The 17,700-nt window shown below is 42.4% G+C and overlaps 1 protein-coding gene across 1 annotated transcript in view; it reads right to left on the reverse strand.

The window, feature by feature from the left end:
* The window catches only part of CEP290 (centrosomal protein 290), a 214,458-nt gene that overhangs the window by 145,112 nt on the left and 51,646 nt on the right, over positions 1-17,700 (reverse strand). The gene's annotated exons all lie outside the window — the stretch shown is intronic.

Consider the following 17,700-nt stretch of genomic DNA (forward strand, 5'->3'; position numbering starts at 1 on the left):
CATGTCTCTCTCCCTTCACTGATGTCCGAGTTGTCTCGTTTTGGAACATGGTCTAATTTCAAAATCAATTTCTCTAAGTCTGAGGCGTTAAATGTTTCTCTTCCAGGCCCGTTAGTATCGCTTCTCCAAAGTAATTTCCCCTTTTCATGGCCCTCCAGGGGTATTACATATTTGGGTGCCCGTATAAGTGGGGACCTTACACAATTGTTTACAAATAATTTTATCCCCCTACTGGCCAAGTTTCGCACTGATCTTAATTCCTGGCATAAGACTGAGTTTTCCTGGTTTGGTCGTATCAATATTATTAAGATGTCTCTCCTCCCCCGCTTACTTTATCTCCTGCAGACGATCCCCATCTCTATTCCATCCTCCTATTGGTTGCGGCTTCAGCGATGCTTCGGCTCCTTCATTTGGCCGACTGGTCGTCCACGTCTGAGCCGGGCTCTGCTGACTCGTTCCAGGGGTACGGGTGGGGTTGGTCTGCCGGATTGTCGGCTCTACTATCTGGCATCAACTCACGCACGTGTTTTAGATTTTTTTCATAACCAAGAATCAAAACTATGGGTCCGTTTGGCTCAACAACTATGTCCCAGTACCCTATCATCCCTGCCGTGGATCCTGCCCGGGAACAGACCGACTCAAGCCTCCTTTGTTGTTTACCATACCCTCATGGCGTTGAGGTCCTTAGGGCCTGGATGTTCGCTTATAGACCCCCTGGGTCCTTTAACTCCTATCACAGATAATCCAGCCTTTCCTGCTGGTAAGGCTGGTCGCTCCTTCCTAGGCAGGCCGCCCACCGGCCCCATGTATTTTGCTCAGGTCCTCTCCGCTTCCTCTCTTCTCCCCCTAACCTCCATCTGCCCCGATGCCGTGCCCCTCACTCGCCATATATATGAATATGCCCAGTTAAAACATTTTTATGGAACAGTTAACCGACGCGCACACCTTCACAGGTTGTTGACGGACTTTGAGCGCCTATGTGTCTCCTCCCAGCCACCTACCCATACCATATCCACAATATATAAATTACTCCTTTCACAGCGTTCCCAACAACTACCCTCCTTCTGCGGGGCCTGGGAGAGAGAATTACATACTACATTTACTGATGCACAATGGAAGCGGTGTTTCTCCCTCTCACAAAAAGCCTCTATAGCCATTAGGGCCCAGGAAACTAGTTACAAAATTGTCTCTAGATGGTATAGGGTCCCGGCTGCGCTCCATAAATGGTATCCGTCTGTGCCTGACAATTGTTGGCGTTGTGGTGCTGTAGGAGGTTCTATGTCTCATGTTTGGTGGAGTTGCCCCTTGTTGAGGAGTTTTTGGGATGCGGTGCTTAAATTAATATTGGAGGTTACTGGAGTCTATGTCCCCAACTCTCCGGAAGCAGCTCTTTTATTCATGTTCCCGATGCCAATACAAGTTTATAAAAGCTCACTAGTTAGACATCTCCTTCAGGCAGCAAAGTCAGTAATCCCGCGCAGGTGGAAAACGGCAATACCCCCAACATTAGATGAGTGGTTTCGGGAGGTTGCCTTGATACAGCGAATGGAACACTTGGTGGCTCACTCCCCGGCATCTGTGGTAAAATACACGTCTACATGGTCTCCTTGGATAGTGTTTCTTTCTTCTCCTTCCTACCTCACGGCGGTAACCTGAGTCGGCCTATGCCCCTGTGAAATGTACTATGGCTTTTGCGCGCTGCTGATTTTCATTCATAATATGCCAGAACTGGAGTCCAGGATCCCCTTGTCCTCTCCCCTCCCTCCTATCCCTCCCTCTCTTGGGGCCTTTTTCTATACTTTCTCTTCCCCTGTCTAGGGTAATGTGCCTCTTCTTCTCTGTTTGAATTAAGTGGTCTCGCTGTACATTCTGTTGTTATGCCTCTAGGATTACTCATGCTACTGTTGTATACCGACCACTCTTTTTCATGCTGAGATGTGTTGCACATTATTGATTTTCCTTTTGGTGTTTTGTTTGTTTTTGCTTTGGTCCACTGACCTTGTTTGTTTTTATTTAGGTGTGGAGGCCTTCCCTCCACTATGTTTTGTAAATTTTGTGTTCTGAAACTCAATAAAAATTTGAATAAGAAAAAAAAAAGAACGCACAATACACAATCGCATAAGACGCGTAAAAAGCGCATGCATTTTTTTTCAGTCTCAACATTATGCCATGCGAACATCCCTCTATGTGATAGATAGAGATAGGAGAGAATTATCCTCTTCCATTTGTGCTGTGTATAGAAGACATAACCATTAGGCTCCACCTCCACTAAGAGAGAAAACTGAGAATTAGAGATAGAGCCTGCAGGGGGAAAAATGCTAAAAATAAATAAAAATACAGACTCTAAGTCATATAATGGTCAGAAGTAGTGTTATACCTCATGTACACACATATTACTGCTTATTCTGAAAAGTCATATGAAAAGTTAGGAACGCTAGGGTAATTAGAACTGGACCTGTGCCCGATGCTCTCCCGCAACAGTACCACCCAGCGTACAGGAGCGTCTTTCCACAACCAAAGTGCGTTTGGGAGGAGAGTACTCTTGAAATGAAACTTTAAGAAACAGTGCGTACTGCTCTGGTGGCCAGATGAGGTGTGGTAAGCAACACATTCCTCTGCAATATCACCAGGTCACCGGCAGTTGCAGGACCTAAATTCGTGATAGTCACTTGATTGTCGGGGAAGCTTTCTTCAGTGAAGAGGTTGTCTTGTTAAGATGACCCCTTTAATGGAGAAGATAATTTTTCTTTATTGGCCAGCATTACTTGGACTAGGTTTGTGATCCGAGAATCTAAAAAATAAAAACCAAAGCATATTTTGAGGTGTATACTAAAATTATTTACAAAAGCTAAAAGCAACAGTAGCCCAGGTACCACTATTTTATATACTTGCGTGTGCCCGCATTAACAACCACAACTATCTCCTTATCCCTCCCTATAATGTAATCATACCTCTTTTTTATTCAACTTAGTCCTCATGCACACGACCGTATTTTTTCCCACCCGTAAATACTGGTGTAAATACGGGTCCGGTGTCACACGTATTCGACCCGTTTTGCAGCAGTATTTACGGGCCCGTGCCTGTAAATACGGGCCCGGTGTCACCCGGATTCCACCCGTATGTACGGGCACGTTTTTGGCTGCAAAATTACACTGCACTAAATCGGCAGCCCTTCTCTCTATTAGTGCAGGATAGAGAGAAGGGACAGCCCTTTCTGTAATAAAAGTTAAAGAAATTCATACTTACCCGGCCGTTGTCTTGGTGACACGTCCCTCTCTTCACATCCAGCCCGACATCCCTGGATGACGCGGCAGTCCATGTGACGGCTGCAGCGGTCACATGGGCTGAAACGTCATCCAGGGAAGTCAGGCCGGATGTCGAGAGGGACGCGTCACTAAGCCAACGGCCGGGAGACCGGACTGGAGGAAGCAGGAAGTTCTCGGTAAGTATGAACGTCTTTTTTTTACAGGTTGCTCTATATTCTGATCGGAATTCACTGTCCAGGGTGCTGAAAGAGTTACTGCCGATCAGTTAACTCTTTCAGCACTCTGGACAGTGACTATTTACCGACGTCGCCTAGCAACGCTCCCGTAATGACGGGTGCACACACGTAGCCACCCGTCATTATGGGAGCTCCATAGACTTCTATGGGCTGCCCGTGCCGTTATTACGGCCTGAAATAGGACATGTTTTATCTTTTTCAACGGCACGGGCACCTTCCCGTGAGAAAACAGGAAGGTACCCGTGGCCAATAGAAGTCTATGAGCCCGTTATTACGGGTCGTAATAACGGGTGTTTTTACGGTCGTGTGCATGAGGCCTAAAAACACAACTTCCTGCATTTGAAAAAATACTCAAAGTACAGAATTTCACCTTTGTTCAACAATGTTGGGATTTAATGAGCTTATGCCTTAAATTAGCAAGTTCAGTACTTAACTCTACTAAATGAGTCTTAATAGGATCTAAAAGACTTGGGTTAATGTCAGCGTGGCATGAATCGGTGAGGTTAGGTGTGTTCTCAGTTCTGATGTAATTTACTTCTGTTTGTTCTTCATAACTGATTGGCTGATGATAACAATAAGTAGAACCACTGTGGTCTTGTGTAGGGCCAGAAGGCGGCTGCATTACAAAGGGTGGAGTGTTTGACCACTCTGGGGACTTTTTTTGTACAGAAGTAATTGGAAGAAGTTCATGAATGTCCATCTCCAGATTTTCCCTATACAATCGATATCTTGATGAACTACACTTTATTTCTTCACGTTTTGTCCCAAAAGTTTGACTATGTACATTGAAAATATCAAAACATTCTCTTTCACGTAACTGGCTAAAAGATGTCTGCCTTCTGTTTAGACTTAATCCATCTTCTTCCTCCTTAGGTCTTTCGCTCTTTCTATTCTCACTTGACATTACAGTTTTACCACCAACAGATGGTACAAAACGTCCACGTCTTCGGTTTGCCACATGACTACTGGCGTTAAACACGGTCTCCTTCACGGAGTCCCTACTATGAAGTTTGGGTCTGGCCTTTTCATGCTTCGATGAAACAGAACGTCTTATATCAAATCTTGCTAAATGTAAATTTTCATTCCTATGAACGTCATTTAAGCAATTGTCAAGCATCTCTGCAATTTCTGTTGACAATGATCCTAATCCACCTACATAGAGCTCAGAAACATTTAAAGCTTCTCTGGTACGTGAAGAGCCCTTCAAACTTGACCTTTCTTTCTGCATCAAGGAGACATTAAAAAAAAATACATGTTTTACATTGCATTATAGAATGTGACTAAAGCAATGTCCTAGAAAAATTGCTACGTGTATTATATTTGATACAAAATAAGTACCCTCTACACTACGAAACTGAACTAACCGGCACTAAAGTATATAATTCCATACTTCGCTGCCAGGGGTTTTTGGAAATATTGAACCTCTGGGAACCAGGACAATTTTAACCCCTTTGCGCACTTCGGCGTAATTGAATGTCCTGGTGCAGAGTGAGTGGGTGATGTATGGAGCGGGCTCACGTGATGAGCACGCTCAAGATGCTGCTGGTATCCGCTGTGTCTTAAAGCTGACATCTGGGACAAACAGCCATGAACAGCGATCGCGCTGTTCATGGCCGTTTAACACCTTAAATGCTGCGGTCAATCATGACCGCAGCATCTGAGATGTTAAAAAGAGAGTGATGCTCCCTACCGACAGCTCATCTGTCCCCCGGCGACGTGATCGTGGGTTGCCGATGGTGGTGTTGACAGCCCAGGGGCCTAATGAAGGCCCTCAGGACTACCTTCACTTTGCTTTTGTTAAGCCGTGCACGGCGGCACTTCAGAAGTGGTTTCCCCCGAATCGGGCGTTCTGCACCTGAAGCCAGTTGCTAACAGCCTCAGGCTTCAGGGCAACGATCAGAGACCAATAGGAGTGGTCTGCAGTCATGTGGGCCCATTTAACCCTTCTGATACAGCGGTCAATAGCGAGTAGTTTTAGAGGGTGGGGGTGCCCTCTCTGACCCCATCTGCACACTGATGCGATCGCGGAGTGCCGATGGTTTTTATGGCAGCCGGGGGCATAACAAAGGCCCTCAGGTCTGCCTTTAGTGAATGCATATTAGACCATGCCAGAGGCATGGCCTAACAGATGCCTGTCAGTTTTACACTGACAGGCAATAATACACTGCAATACAGAAGTATTGGAGTGTATTATAAAAGCGATCAAATGATCGCATAGTGTAAAGTCCCTAGTGGGACTAAAAAAAAAAAAGTTAAAAGTTTAATAGAGTTTATAATAAATAAATAAAAATCCCAAGTTAAAAGAAAAAAAAAACAAAAAAACTTTTTCCCCTGTAAAAAAGGTAAAAAAAAACCACACACATTTTGTATCGCCGCATCCGTAATGAGCCCAACTATAAAACAATTACATGATTTAACCCGCATGGTGAACGCCATAAAGTAATATAAAAAACAATGCCAGACTTAATGTTCTTTGTTCATCCTGTTTTCAAATTTTTTTAATAAAAAGTGATCCAAAATGGTACCAATAAAAACAAGTCGCCCCGCAAAAAAAAGGCGTCATACAGCTATGTCTGCAGAAAAATAAAGAAATTATGGCTCTTCAAATATGGCAACACAAAAATAAATAACTTTGAAAAGAAAAAAGTTGTTACTGTGTAAAGGGAGTAAAACATAAAAAAAAAATTATAAGTTTGGTATCGCCGCAATTGTAACGACCCACTGAATAAACTTATGATGTTATTTATACCACATGATAAACGGCGTAAATTTAAGACGCAAAACATTATAGCAAAATTTCAGGTTTTTTTTTCATTACCACAACAAAAAAAGTTAATAAAAGATAATCAATAAATTATATGTTCCCCAAAATGGTGCTATTATAAAATACAACTTGTCCTACAAATAACAAGCCCTTATGCAGCTATGTAGTCAGAATAATAAAAAAAAGTTAAAGCTCTTTGAATGTGATGATGGAAAAACTTAAAGGGAGTGTGTCGCGAATTAAACCTTTTTTTAAGTAAATTACTTATTTCTATTATATTTTTTACGTTTTTTGCTGTATTTTTTTTTTCTTCCACATGGTGGAAAGTATTAAAAATGTAATAATAATTTCACATGTTTTCCTATGTTGGCCACCAGAGGGAGCACTTCTCAGAATTACAGCAAGGTGAATAAGGCAAAGCAACCTGACTCACAGCTGCCGTAAATGTGGGAATCTCACCCCCCTCCTACAAGCCAGGAAAAGGTGTCTTCAAATTGCGAAGCAGTGTCCGGCTGCCATTTCGGGTGTGATTCTGCAGCTGGCAGAAGCGATAGGACACACCAAAAGGCTAAGGGTATGTTCACACGCTTACTAAACAAAGGGAAAACCGCTCCTGATTTTTAGCCATTTTTTAACCAAACTCGCGTTTTTGGCAGCGTTTTTCTATAAAGTCAATGAAAAAAAGCTCCAAAAACGTCCGTCCCAAGAAGTGATATGCACTTCTTTTTGGTGGGCGTCTTTTTATGTGCAGTTTTTGGAAAACGGCCGAGTAAAAAACGCCCCGTCGGAACAGAACGCCGTATTTCCCATTGAAACATGGGCAGATGTTTGGTTCTGCTTACGATTTTTCAGCCGTTTTTTCGAGACGTTTATGGCCCGAAAAACGGCTGAAAACACTGCGTGTGAACATACTCTAAGAATGATGAAAGTGAAGTGAATGACTTTTCAGTTGACCGATTCACACGGCATGTATTTGACTTTTTTTTTGTGCATTTTACGTGCCAAAAAACGCATCAAAAAAATGCTTGATTACACTTGATTTTGCATGTTTGGGGGGGATATGTGTGTGTGTGTGTGTGTGTGTGTGTGTGTGTGTGTGTGTGTGTGTGTGTGTGTGTGTGTGTGTGTGTGTTCGCAGCTGATTCTTCAAAACAGCTGACAAGCGGCTATGAAGTATCAGCGGCGCCCGTGCATACGCCGCTTTGCTACACACACACTCAGCACTGCTACATACATATACACACAGACACAGCACTGCTACACACACATTCAGCACTACTACACACCAACACACTCCGCTCTACTACATATACACACACACACACACACACACACACACACTCAGCACTACTACATACAGACACACACACACAGCTGTACTACACAGACACACACTCAGCTGTACTACACAGACACACACTCAGCTGTACTACACAGACACACACACTCAGCTCTACTACATCTGACAAGCTTAGCTCCGCACAATTACAGCTGAAGTATCAGCGGCGCCCGTGCACACTCCGCTCTGCCACACACACACACACGGGAAAAGTCTTAAAGGCGTCGTCCAGGAAAGCATGGCGCCGCACCTGTCCTCAGGTCGTGTGTGGTATTACAGCTCTGTCCTATTCACTTCAATGGAGGTGAACTGCAATACCAGACACAACCTGAGGACAGGTGCGGCGCTGTGTCTCCAATCCGGACACCCCTTCTGTGCTGAGATGACCCGACGGGGGAGGCGGGTATCAGAGCCACCCACCGCCATCACTGCAGACAGAACCACACAACTACAGCATGAGGGCAGGGCTTGTCCTGAGTGCACTGTTTCTTGTTATGGACAGATTTATAGTCACATGAACCCCGTCTGATGAACCGGTAACCTAGGTCCGATCACATGACAGAGGGGATCACCAAAAACCCTGTGCACCCTCAGCCCGTCCATCCAGCCCTTTACTGGTTATATCTGCGTCTGGGAAAGCTGGGTGACCACCATTACTCCTACTGGAGTGTGTTTGGGGATGTGACTAATGAACCTCTCACACTCCAGTGGGAGGGGTAATGGTGGTCACCCGGCTTTCCCAGACCCCTGAACGGTAAATCTCTCTAGTTGTGCTGAGACTGTTTGGGAATGTGACTAATGACCCTCTCAGTCTCAGCACAACTAGAGAGATTTATCGTTCAGGGGTCTGGGAAAGCTGCGTGACCACCATTACTCGTGACCCCACGTCGGGGGGGGGGGGGTCACGAGAGCGGCGGTCTGTGAGATAGAGAGTGGGACATGCAGAGATACAGACCTTACCTGCAGTGCAGCTGGTCTTCAAGATGGCGCCTGCTCTCTCCCTGTAAACAGCTGCTCTGCTCTGTGTGACTCTGACCTGCGTCTGCGCAGTACAGAGCCAGAGAGCGGAGTCAATGGAACGGCTCCCGTTCATTGACTCCTATGCACTGTAGCTGCCGTATTTAATCTCTGTATGTGTCGTTAATCGACACATACAGAGATTAAAAACAAAATGGCAGCCCCCATAGTAAAGTAAAAGTTAGAAAAAAGTAAAACACAAACACACAAATAAATAAAATGTATTTTAATAACATACTAAACGCAATATTATATAAAAAATATTTTTTTTGCGACACCCGTCCTTTAAGTTCCCTAGTGGGCCTAAAAAAAAAAAAAAAAAAAAAAAAAAAGAAGGAAAAAATGTGCATATATGTTTTAGAAAAAATTTAAGTATTTAAAAATTGCCTTTTCCACTTATCAATTCGTGTATTATTGGGAAAAAATATAATCCACTATACATAACTGGCATCACCACATTTGTAATGGCCTGAACCACAAAAAAAGAAAAAAAAACAGTGCCAGAATTACTTTTTTTTGGTCGCTTTGCCTCAAAAAATTGAATAAAAAGAGATCCAAAAAGTCAAATGTACCCCAAAATGATACATATAAAAAGACTGTTCTCGAAAAAAAAACAAGCCCTTACACAACTCAGTTGACAGAAAAATAAAAAAGTTATGGCTCTAAGAATATGAAGAAAAAAAAAAAAAAGTACTTTGTATAACAGTAGTAAAACAAAAACCACCTCTGGGACCCGCACCTATTTCTAGGATGGGGGTCACCTAAACCCCTTTCTAGCTTTTTGTGCTCACGCAGCCTCACGGCCACTTACTAATTACATGGTCAGGAGTTACGGAAACAGTGTAACTCGCTGAGAAATGCGGTTTCCGTAACGCCCATAGAACTGAATAGCAGTTACAAAAACAGCGTAGCTCGCATGCTACGCTGCTTCGATAACTACCATTCACTACTATGGGAGTTACAGAAACAGCATAGCTCAGCGAGTTGTACTGTTTCCGTAACTCCCGACCATGTAATCAGGAATTGGCCGAGAGTCAGCGTTTCCAGCTGCAGCTTCTAGGAAATTATATGTCACCGCAGTGCTGGATTTTCAGCTACACTGATCAGTACTGCTGTATAATCTCTTCCATGCTGCTGCAGCTTCTACATAAATGTGATAGATAGAGATAGGATAGCAGGGTTCTTCCCTATGTATGCAGTGTATAGTAGGCATGATAGCACTTAGGCTACACCCACTAGCTCAGAGAAAACAGAGAACTAAAGATAGAGCCTGCAGAGGAGAAAACCGCTTAAAAAAAAGAAAATGCAGAACACGTCACAAGCCAGAAAAAGTTATTCTTTATGTACACACATTTGACCATTTATTTTGAAAGGTCATCTGCAAATTATGTACATAATTTAGAGGGGTTTCTAACATACAGACACGTTAAAGTCACTTCAGAACTTAATGGTCCATAAAACAAAAGTTTGGAAATTTTCTTCAAAATTTAAAAAAAAACAACTGCTAAACTTATAAGCCTTTAAACGTCCTAAAAAAAAATAAAAGGATGTTCAAATAATAAGGTCATCATAAAGTAGACATATGGGAAATGTTAATTAACCCCCTTGGTGACCAGCCTATTTTAGGCCCTAATGACCAAGCTATTTTATTTGTTTTTCTATAGTCGCATTCAAAGAGCTATAACTTTTTTTATTTTTCCGTCGACATAGCTGTACGAGGACTTGTTTTTTGTGGGATTAGTTGTACTTTTTAATTTCACCATTTTAGGTAACATAATTTTTTGATTAACTTTATAAACTTTTTTTTGGGTGGATTAGAAAAAAAACCTGAAATTTCACCATTGTTCTATGCGTTTTAAATTGACGCCGTTCACCGTGCGGCGTAAATAACCTGTTACCTTTATTTTATGGGTCGGTACGATTACGACAATACCACATATGTAGAGGTTTTTTATGTTTTACTACTTTTGCACAATAAAAATAGTTTTGAACTAAAATTATTTGTTTTTGCATCGTCGCTTTCAAGAGCTGTAATTTTTTTATTTTTCTGTGAATGTAGTGATTTTTTGGGCTTGTTTTTTGCGGGACGAGACGTAGTTTTGATTGGTACTGTTTTGGGGTACATGAGACTTCTTGATTAATTTTTATGACTTTTTTTGGGGGCAGTGGAAAAAAATAGAAATTTTGCCATTGTTTTTTTGCGTTATTTTTTATGATGTTCACCTTGCGGTTTAAATGACATAATAACTTTATTAATTGAGTCATTACGGTCCGGCACGTCCTAATAGGCATATGCCCAGGGCAGACCTGGGACCTTTATCAGGCCCCCGGCTGCCACGACAACCCATCAGAGACCCGCGATTGTATTTGGGGGCCACCGATGGGTGAGAGAGGGAGCTCACTCCCACTGTAAACAAGTTAAATGCTGTGGTCGCTATTGACGGCGGCATTTAATGGGTTAAAAGGCCGCGATCATCAGACAGTCGATCCCCGGCTCCAGCCTGCACGGGACACCCGTGCAGGACTTTGACTGGGCCGCCGTGAAAAGGCGGCGGCCTAGCCTAAGGCCCCTTAGTGGCCACCGTGAAAAGGCGTATTGGTGGTCACTAAGAGGTTAATAAACAATTTGTGTGGAATTATATTTTGTCTTACAAGCATACAAGATAACATTTTTAAAAATGCTATCTATTATTTTTTTTTAAATCAGTTTTGGTGCTTTTCACAAATAAATAATGAATATATTGACTAAGATTGACCACTTACATAAAGTAGAATGTATCACAAGAAAACAACATCAGAATTACATGGATCAGAAAATGCATTCCAAAGTTATTACCACATATAGTGAGACATGTCAGATTAAAAAAAATGTGTCTCTGTCAGGAAGGTCAGAACTGGCTGCGGCAGCCAGGGGTTAAAACATACATTTGCCCCTAAAATGCACATACAAGCAGAGGCTTAGAACAAATGTAAAAATAATAAATTAAGGTGAGCGAAATTCATATATTCCACAAATGTCTACATTATCAAGAGTGTGTGCTCTCGAAAATGCTAAAAACAGAGGCCATGAAATATTTGGCCGTCATCCAGAAATGTGATAAAATTATATACTGCACACGGCAAAGCGCTAACTATGCTACCAAAAGCAAAATTCTTTCAGAGAGCACAGTATACTGTGCATAAAAATACAACGTAATAATTTATACACATACACACACAAAATCAACTTCACACATTTGTGCATCAAATATAAGCAAAAATTGCATGGAAAAAAATCCCATTCTCATCACGTTTATTGGGGGAGGGATACAGACGACCTGGGGTTACATAGTAACATAGTTAGTACGGCTGAAAAAAGACACATGTCCATCAAGTTCAACCAAAGGACGGGAAAAGGGAAGGAAAAATTTCTATACATAGGAGCTAATACTTTTTTGTTCTAGAAAATTATCTAAGCCTTTTTTTTAAAGCCATCTACTGTCCCTGCTGTGACCAGCTCCTGCGGTAGGCTATTCCATAGATTCACAGTTCTCCCAGTAAAGAAGGCTTGTCGCCTCTGCAGGTTGAACCTTTTTTTCTCCAGACGGAGGGAGTGCCCCCTTGTTTTTTTAGGGGGTTTTACAAGGAACAGGATTTTTTACCATATTTTTTGTATGTGCCATTAATATATTTATATAAAAGTTAATCATGTCCCCCCTTAGTCATCTTTTTTCAAGACTAAATAGGTTTAATTCTTTTAATCTTTCCTCATAACTTAAATTCTCCATGCCCCTAATTAGCTTCGTTGCTCTTCTTTGTATTTTTTCCAACTCCAGGGCATCCTTTCTATGAACTGGAGCCCAGAACTGAACTGCATATTCTAGAGGAGGACTCACTAATGCTTTGTAAAGTGGCAATATTACATCCCTGTCCCGTGAGTCCATGCCTCTTTTAATACACGACAATATCCTGCTGGCCTTTGAAGCAGCTGATTGACACTGCATGCTGCTGAAACTAGGAGGCGGACACTAAGTGTTAGCCCCTCCCCCAGCTATATCCCGCCTTCAGTCACTGGGCTAAGCTAGTTTTGTACATAAGTAGGAGAAGCAAAGGAGAAACTGAAACAAACAGATGGAAACCAAACAGAACCATATGAGAAACCGAGGAAAAAGCCTTCTCAGATAAAAAAAGAAAAAAAACCGGTCATTTACCCAAAAGAGAACTTGGGTGCTATATCCCCGTACAAACTTTCCGAAAAAGGCATTTTACAGTGAGTAACAAAACATTTTATTTTTCTCATCCATGTCATTGGGGGACACAGAAGACCTTGGGACGTTCAAGAGCAGTCCTCAGGGGGAATAAGAAACTAAAAAAAAGGTGCGGTCAGTGCACCGCTCCCTGTAGCACGGAGAGAGAAGCTTCAGAGGATGAAATGGTATGCACCATGCAAATTTGGAAAAAGTATGCTAAGAAGACCATGTAGCAGCCTTGCACACTTGCATAGCAAAAGCTATGTTTAAACCACCCACCGCTCGAGTAAAGTGGGCCATTACCCAAATAGGTGACTTTTTCCCTTTTAACTTGAATATGAATCTACGCTGGAAAAGCATGCCTTGAGGGAGATATTGCCGAGGCCCATATCCAGACCTTCTTGGAGTAATGAGAGAGACAGAGAGAGATAGAGACAAAGATAATATCGAATGGGCAGATTTAGTTTTTCCTCACACCAGCAAAAAAAAAAAACAAAAAAAAAAAAAAAACCTTCCATGTTTTGTGGTAAACACGTGAAGAAGGCAGCTTCAGGGCCTTAATCATCATCTGGATGACCTGTTCAGAAAACCCTCGTGCTTTCAGAACAGCAGCTTCAACAGTCATGTAGCTAAACATAGAGTAGCTAATCTCTGGTGGACCCCAAGAGTGAGGGCCAGGGGAAGTCAGCCAGAAGAAAAACCAGGTCGGCATACCAGGCCCGATGGTGCCAATCCAGAGTGATGAGAATTGCCAGGAGATCCACTATCTTGACCTTCGGGGAAGGAGTGGGAGAGGAGAGAAGAGGTACATTAACTGAAACTATCCACGGGATGATCCATAAATGCAGGCAGCTTGCAATTTAGTTTGGAAGCTATGAGGGCCCACTCTCCTGGTTCGGGCAGAGGTGATCTGTCATCCAGTTGTTCACTCCTGGAATGTGGACTGCCGATAGGGGCATATTGTGCACTTCTGCCCACTCTAGAATGCTGGATGTCTTTGACATGCGCAAAGAGCTACGGGTCCTGAAATGATAGTTCAAGTAGGCGACTACTGTCGCATTGTCTTTCTGTACCCTTACAGGACAACTGTCCAGGAGATAGGTCCAGTGTCGAAAAGACAGAAGATGGTCCAAAATTCCAGTATATTGATCGGAAAGGAGAAGTCTTGATACAAAGACACTCCCTGGACTGTTCAGTTCTGAAGGACTCCACCTCAAACAAGAAGACTGGCGCCCATTGTCAGGACCAGCCAGAAGGGAGCGTCCCAGCATTAGGTAGGGGTAGAGTCCTTGAATTTGTCCCAGCGAGCCAGTACTGCCCTGTGCAGATGTCTGGTGTGAAACTGGCATATGGAATTGCCTTCATGAAAGAGACCACGAGACCCAACTCCTTCATACAATAGTTAATGGATACCGAATGGCGTTTCTGAAGGGACTATACACCCTGTTGCAGGAATCCAAGTTTCCCCAACAGCAGGTGTACGCTGGATTGAGTGGTATTGAATTTCATGCCCAGAAAGTTTATGGACTGGGAGGGAAATAGGGAAAACTTGGCAATATAAATTATCTAAAGTGGCATAAAGTGTCCAGGGTGATGTGAATACTCTACAGATTGGTCGATCTGGATTGAGCATTTATTAGAATGTCGTCCAGGTAGGGTATAACTACCATGCCCCGAGATTGGTGTAGAACTATCATACAGGCCAGGACCTTCGTTAAGACCCTGGGTGCAGTTGCCAATTCAAACAGATGGGCCACAAATTGGTAGTGGTTAAAGTGTATTGAAAAGCAAAGGAACTGCTGGTGTGACTAGCAGATGGGAACCTCCAGGTATGCGTCCTCGATGTCCACCGAGAATAGGAACGCTCCCTGTTCCATAAACACAATGACTGACCGCAGAGATTACATCCTGAAGGGTTTGATCCTGACATAACCGATGAGGTGTTTCAGATCCAAGACTGGATACAACGTTCCTTCCTTCTTTGGGATCATGAAAAAGTTTGAACAAAACCACTTGAAGGGATCCTGTTAAGAAACTGGCACTACCAATGCCTAAGAGAGGTAGTTACAGTTCCTGTGGAGTAATCCGCACTTCAATTTCTTGAAAGAGGAGGTAACCGACTGTGAGAATTATATATACACGGCGGAGTCCAGGAGAGAAAGCATGGAGCGGGCTCACAGCCTGAGCCCACTCCATAAGTTGAGTGTGTTGGCTATGTTACAGCCAACACTTCACTGCAACCCGCTCGTTTAGCTCCTTAGATGCTGCGAATAGCAACCGCAGCATCTAGAAAGAGGGGGGTGTCCTCTTCGAGGGCCCGTCGCCCCCCCACGACCCAATTGCGGAGTACCAATAGTTGTCATGGCAGCCTGGGGGCCTAATAAAGGTCCCCAGGTCTGCCATCTTTGTCCTCCTATTAAGCCCAGTTTCTTAGTTAAAAGAAAGAAGCAGCATTGCAAAAAATCAGAGTGCTAGCATATGATCCTGATCCAGGGATCTTCAATAGTAGAATTAAATTCAATCGGCACTCCCAGAAGAAGTGAAAAATTCAATCTTATCTACTTCAGCTTACATAGTGTGACATTTCAATCCAAACATATATATATATTAAACGTTAAAAAAAACAACAAATTTTTCCCCAGAAGCTATGCAAATTTTTTTTATATAACTGGTATCACCGCATCCGTAAAAATATTTACAACATAACATTATTTAACCCGCATGGTGAACGCAGTAAAAATAAATACATAAATAGCCAGAATCATTGTCTCTTAAGTCACCTGATCTCCCACAAAAAAACGGAATAAAAAATAAATAAATTATGTATCCTAAAATTGTACTACTAAAAACTAAAGCACTTACACTGATTAATCGAAAGTTATGACGTTCAGAATATGGTGAAACAGAAGAAATTTCATTTTTAACCATTAGTTTTTTTCTTGTAAAAGTAGTAAAATGAAAACATATTATATTACCGTAATCGTAGGGTGAATAGATATGCTACTGCTCTACTTTTCAGTACTTTATTGAATAAAAAAAAAAAAGAAGCCCTCCCATATTTGACAGAGAGCAAGTATGCTCTCTGCTTGATAAGGGAGGTGATAACATGGACAAAAGTTCTACTGAATTTTAATAATTCAATATAATAGATCCGTTGATCTTCTTGCCCTTCTTTTTCCCATTTCTTTCCCTTCCCTTTTTTTCAAAAGTTTATGTTACCCTTCCCCTGCGGTCATCTACAGCCATGCAGGGACAGTAGCAGTTTCCCAGATTCTCCTCCTCTCCCTGCCCGCATGTTCCCCCTCTCCTTCCACTGCAACCTGCTCTAGTTCGGGCCAGATCGCAGCTGGATCTGCAATCTAGATCTAGCCTTAAAGCAAAGATTCTTGGATGTGATCTAGCCTGAGCTAGAGCTTTTAGTAGCAATGACACATCAGATACATGCTTGGCAGGGAAAGGGTTGAAGGCTATGGACACTTTGCACTGATTTTATTATTTTTCTTTTTTTTTGTTAATTTGCTTCATGTATACAAAATGAAGCAACTTTCTTTATAGTCTTCATACAAATTTCCTACCATTTTGCTGCTGTAGAGTGGTTCTCCTGCACATCCTGACAGCACAGTGCTCCTGTCGGGTGCTGAAATAATTTGCTCTCCCCTCCCTTCTCTCAGTGTTAAAGATAGTAGCAGGGAGGAGAAAATTTTACACGGCAGCTTAGACTGTGGAGACTAGTGAAGCACTCAAGTCTTTAAAGAGGCCAGATCACACAGGCTGTAGTGTATCAGAATATAGATTGGGAGAGTCACACAATCTACCAGTGTAAAGAAAGGAGAGAACCCACAGACACTCTGTAGGAGGAGGAAGAAATCACACACTCCTCAGCATCAGTAATTGTCAGGACAATGAAGAAGAGATCAGAGTAGGGGAAATCAGCACAGGAATGAAGCGGTGCCGATACATGAGAGCTAGTGAAGACAGCATCATCCTGGATTCAAAGAACTCACATTCAGCAGGTATTACTGAGAGGGACACACCCACGTGGGAAAAGTCTAAAACCAGTTGCAGGTTGTACACTGCATATCAGGGGGTCTGAAAATGAACTAAGAAATGAAGATTGCAGCCTGAAACTTACTGCAACAGTTTTTGGTTTACTCCAGGTTTTAACTCTACTGTATGTAAAAAAAAAAAATCCATGTTAGGCCAAATGCACACAATGCGTATTACGTGCCGATCTGCCACATGTATTTTCTTGCAGAAAATCTGCAGCTTAATATAGTACCAGGAAAGTAAATGAGGTTTTAACTAATCTCATCTACATGTTGCAATTTTTTTCTGCACGTAAATTTACCTGCAGTGCATATATTAAAACCCGCAGCATGTCAATTTACCTTGCGTTTTTACATGCGAAACGTATCTAGTTTATAAAAAAAATAAAAGCACCAAAATCCGAAATATAAAACCACACCAATTTCCGCATCAAAATGTAAAAATCGCACCTAAAACCCCGCAATATTAGGTGTAGATTTTACCTGGAATTACTTGTGTTTATCTGCGGTTTTGATGGCGATTTTCTGCACCGAATTACGCAACATGTGCATGAAGCCTAAAAGTTGTACATACTGAAGCCTTTAAAAAGGGATTTTCCCACGAGAGACATTTCTGACATATCCACAGGATATGTCAGATAGACGCAGGTCCCACCACTAGGACCTGCATCTATCTCTAGAACGGGGCCCCTAAAAACAAACAAACAAACAACACACACACAAAACACACACACACGTCAATTATACTTGTATTGCTGAAGAAATAAGAGTTGCATAATCAGTGGAGCTCTTTCCCATTCCTC

The sequence above is a fragment of the Rhinoderma darwinii genome, chromosome 3, assembly GCF_050947455.1.
Source record: "Rhinoderma darwinii isolate aRhiDar2 chromosome 3, aRhiDar2.hap1, whole genome shotgun sequence".
NCBI classification, from domain to species: Eukaryota; Metazoa; Chordata; class Amphibia; order Anura; family Rhinodermatidae; genus Rhinoderma; species Rhinoderma darwinii.